Source organism: Fukomys damarensis, unplaced genomic scaffold, assembly GCF_012274545.1.
Source record: "Fukomys damarensis isolate Sample0158 unplaced genomic scaffold, DMR_v1.0_HiC HiC_scaffold_36, whole genome shotgun sequence".
NCBI classification, from domain to species: domain Eukaryota; kingdom Metazoa; phylum Chordata; class Mammalia; order Rodentia; family Bathyergidae; genus Fukomys; species Fukomys damarensis.
Window position 1 is genome coordinate 18,069,587 of NW_022900948.1, and position 4,875 is coordinate 18,074,461.

Here is a 4,875-nt window from a genome sequence, read left to right on the forward strand (position 1 = left end):
CAGCAGCCGCCGCTGCTGCTGCTGCTGCTGCTGCTGCTGCTGGGCCGCCGCGGGAAGCGGGGACGCAGCGGATGGCGGACCTGCAGATTCACCTTTTACAAGTCTACCTGTTCAATAAGAAATGATGGGGAAATAATCTTTCCTCGGAGAATCATAACATATCACTAACTGAACATTCTAGTATGCCAGTAGAAAAAAATATCACTTTGGAAAGTTCTTCTGTTATCACTCTCACCTGCCGGTTCACAACCTCAGGGGATTTGAATTCAGTCAACATGACTTGGAAAAAGGATGATGAGCAATTATTTAAGAATTTTTCTCTCACTGTAACAGGAAACGCTCTTTATATTGAGTACACGACCACCATCATTAACAGCAAACAAATGGAAAGCTCTTCTTGTCTCTTTGAAGAAGAAAAGGAATAAAGGGAACCATTTAATATCAAAGTTCCTGAACTTTGTGGGAAAAACAAGCCACTGATCCCTTAGGTGGGTGACTCTGCTGTCCTGGTGTGTAAATGTCCGCATTGCTTTTCTTTACATTGGACCTGGTACAATAGTGGGAGTGTACAGGTTCCTATTGTTGTTCACATGAATGATAATGATATTGTCAGAGGAACATACAGCAATAAAACAAAGGTCAAGGAAAAGCAACCTCTGGAAAAAGATGGGGGGCGGTCCTACTGGTGCTCTGCAGTATTCCAGCTGGGCGAGAGCAAGGAGCAGCTTGAGCTTGTTGCCCTGAGCTTTTTGGTGTCCCTCAAACCGTTTCTTGCAATAACTGCTGAAGCTGTTGTTTTGGTGGTCATTGTCCTGCATTGTAAAGTGTATACATAAAAGAAAAAGAAGAACCCAGATGAAGGAAGAGAATTTGAACAAATTGAGCAGCTGAAGTCAGATGATAGCAACAGCATAGAAAATAATGCCCCCGGATAAAGAAAAAATGAATCTGTGAGTCAATGAATGGAAAAGATTATATCAAGCACCATGGGAAGATGTACAAAGACCGTGATTCAGCTTTTAAGAGAATCCGAGTTTTTATTTTTTTAGAAGATAAAAAGTTGGGCCAGAGATTTAGCTCAGTGGTGCTGCACCTCCCTCGCAAGCAAAAGGTCCTGAGTTTGATCCCTGGTTAAAAAAAAAAAAAGATGAAACATTTATGCAACTTGCACATCAGTAGCTTTTAAATAATTTATGCTGTCTCAGATCTAAAGGTATATTTTAACTGTGTACTTGTTTTGTACTAAAGCAAGGTATACTGTGTCAAATATGTTCTGTGAGCTGTAACTCAGAATAATTTTGTCTTGGTCTTCAAGGGACATCAGCAAAATCAGTAGCAGAAAAGCCACCAGCAAAATCAGTTAATAGTTCATAGAACAAGTGTCACTAATGACCTGTTTATAACCAAAGAACTTATTAAAAAGAAAGTCTTTACCATTTGTCTTTAAAAGTTTTCTTCTAGTCCTGCTTAGTATGTATAGAATTTTATGTAACAAATTCATGTAAAGTTTATGCTTCTTTGATATTGAAAAACTATCTTTAGTAGGAATTGAATACTTTGTGCTTTTGCTAATGATAGCTACAATCTCTCCAGGTAAGACATGTTTTTCATCCATAAATAATGGTTTAAGGCAAGGAAATAAACCTTATTTTTTGGTACCAGGGATTGAACTCAGGACCTTGCACTTGCGAAGCAGGTGATGGAACCACTGAGCTAAATCCCCAGCCTATAAACCTTATTTTTATCTGGTTATGGTGCTATATACTTGTAATCCCCACTATTCAGGAGACTGAGACAGGAAGATCACAAATTTGAGGCCAGCAATTTTGTGAGACCCTGTCTTTAAAAAGAGAGAGAGCGAGCTAGGGATATATCTTAGTAACAGACCACTTGGTTGCCTACCACAAGCAAGGTTCCAGGTTCAGTTACCAGTACTTGAAAAACACAAAACCAAAAACAAACACCAAAGCAAAGCAAAAAATAAAATAAAATAAAATCTCCTTGGTCCAAAGAATGGTTGCTACAAAAGCGACTCTCCCAGTCATTCCCACTCCAGGCCAAAGTGCTAGTTATCTTTAAATAGAGTATTCTTGTTGAATCTGTTGTTTTATAATCCCTGAAGCTTGGACTTCTCCAGGTGCAGATGTTCTGGCACTTTGGGTTGCAGATAATTGCAGACAATTATAGCCACATTGCTGGATCCTTCTGTGGTTCATGGTTTCCTGGTCTCTTTGATTTTCTTCTTTTTAAACTAAGTTTGTGTGTATCTATGGCTTGTTAAATATATAAAAATGTGTTATTAATGCATTACAAAAAGAAAAAAACTACTGACCCACACAATGCAATTTTTTGTAATATGATGTTCTCCCACTGGCTTTAAATGACTTAATAATTTCATTATACGCTGACATGTTATATACACTTATGGCTATTTCAAGACTTTTGATTCTATTCCTGTTCTCTACCTATTTGTTTCTGAACCAATTCTAAGGAGAACAAATTTTCACAACTTCATAATATGTTTTGATAATGTACAAAGTAAGTCTCTATTCAATGCTTTTAATTCAGTGCATAGATATTTTTGAATATTTGTAGTTTCATCTACACTTTAGAATCACATTGGCAAATTCTGTAAATCTGTTGTTACAATTTTTGTTTAATGTATCAATTTAGAGGAAAATCATTTTATAATTTTTGAATCTTTTCATCCAAAAATAGAATCTTCCCCTTCACTTACTCTTCTCATCCCTCAGAATGCTTTGTTGTTTTCTTTTTTTAATGGTTTTTTCATATAGTTCAGCACATTTCTTGCTAAATTAATCAGTTTTCTGTACTTTTTTTTCTTTTTTTGAGACAGAGTCTTACTATGTAGTTGAGACTGACCTAGAACTCACAATGTAGCCTAGGCTGGTCTCAAACTCACAGCGATCCGCCTGCCTCAGCCTCCTGAGTGCTGGGATTACAGGCATGCACCACCATGCCTGGCTTTGTACTTTTAATTGATTGTGAAAAGGATATATTCCCATTATTTTTCTAGCCGATTTATTTGGGTTTCTAAGAATGTCATTATATGCATATATATGTACTTGTGGATACAGGTATATAAACATGTAAGTGCACATATGTGTATACACAAACACATTAGCCAGACAGCCTACTGAACATTCTTATTACCTCTAATAAAAGTTTTTCATTTGATTCCCATATATATTTAGGTATTTTCTAGGTGATAATGATTCTATCTTTTTCCTTTCCAATATTTACTTATTCTTAGTTCAACCCAACAGCTAGCAACAGGCACAATAATGTTAAATGTTTTCAGTCATATTTGGCCCCTTTAATGTAATGCTTCTAAACCTCCATCATTAAGATATTTGTTCTTGGAGCCAGGCATGGTGACACACACCTATAATCCCAGCACTCAGGAGGCTGAGGCAGGAGTATTGCTGTGAGTTTGAGGCCAGCCTGAATGACAAAGGGAGATCCTGCCTCAAAAAACAATAAGAGTGGACTAGTGAGGACCAGGGCAGCCATGCAGAGATATTGCCCTCACTCTGGTCTGCATCCAGTGGACCAGTGAGGACTGGTTAGCCAATCAGTGAGCTCACCCATGCCCCAGCCTGCATCTAGCAGACCAATGAGGAGTGGTCAGCCATGCAGGCACCTCTGCAACATACCACCCACCTGCTCTTGGGCCTCCTGATTGTGCCAATTCCTGGATCCACTCTGCAGAAGCATGGGTGATCTTAAAGTTCATTTTACTGAGCTCCAAAAGATAGAACAGAAGTGAACAACTGCGATAAAGGTACATCAGACCTCCATAGTTGATAAGTTTGGGGAATCTCCACCTTCCATCAGAACTATGACTATCTTCACAGAAAGGACAGAGGGAACTTGTAGTAGAAACTTGCAGAGTTCAACCCTGCAGGAGGTCAGGGAGCTGAGTTTGGGGCTTGCAGCCTGAATTCATCCTGAATCTCAGGGGTCTGCCATCGGCTAGCTGAGACTAAATGACTTAGTTCTGCACATGGCTGCACACATGGTCTATTGCAACAGCAAAGATATACACTGAAGGAGGCTCTTCAAATTCTTTTTCTTCTTTCTTTTCCTTATTTCATTCTTCAAATTCTTTTTTCTGTCTTCTTTTTCCCACTCAATCTCTTGCTCCCACATATTATTCTTCAACTCCCTTTCTGTTCCTGTTCCTGCCCTATTTCAGATTTCTTCTTTTTTGATTTTTCTTCTTTCTTTTCTTTTTGTCTTTCTTTTTGCTTCAACTGAGGGTCACTAGTTTCAAAGTAAAGTGAGTCCCTATTATTGTTAAGTTGTTCTATCCTTGTCTTTGTTCTTACACTCTGTCTTTTCCTCCTGTCTTCAACAGTTTTCCAAAGTTTGCTTGGTCATTCTGTGTCCTCTGGCTTCACTTGAAACCTTTTCCAATTCTATATTCCTCTTTTCCTAACTCCATCTAAGTCCCCATCCTAAAGGGTAAAGTTGCCATATTAAAGAGTTTATTCACTATAAACATAGTTTGAGCTGTTTCTCAATTTTTATTTAATTCACATGGTATAAAGGTGATAGCTTAATAACTACCACAAATGCTCAATTTTTAAGTTGTACTTGATGCTATTGTGTTGCTGATTGTATCAATTGGGCTAAAAGACTGTGATTGATTTAATGAGTTGTCCTTTCTGATATTATGAAAATGAGAGTGTGAGTCATTAGAGACTCAAAAGCTGAAGAATAACTATATCAGGAAGATCAAAGTAATAACCCAGGAATTAATCCAAGGACAGCTCAACAACAAAAATAAAAATGAGAAAACACTTAAGCAAGACACAGAGAAAGAATTCCAGTTCACCAACAGCAAACTCT

The 4,875-nt window shown here is 38.0% G+C and overlaps 1 pseudogene; it reads left to right on the plus strand.

Annotated features, from left to right (window-relative positions):
- LOC104855556 overlaps positions 1-962 on the plus strand; it is a 5,319-nt pseudogene extending 4,357 nt beyond the window's left edge.
- Positions 963-4,875: the final 3,913 nt, after the last annotated feature.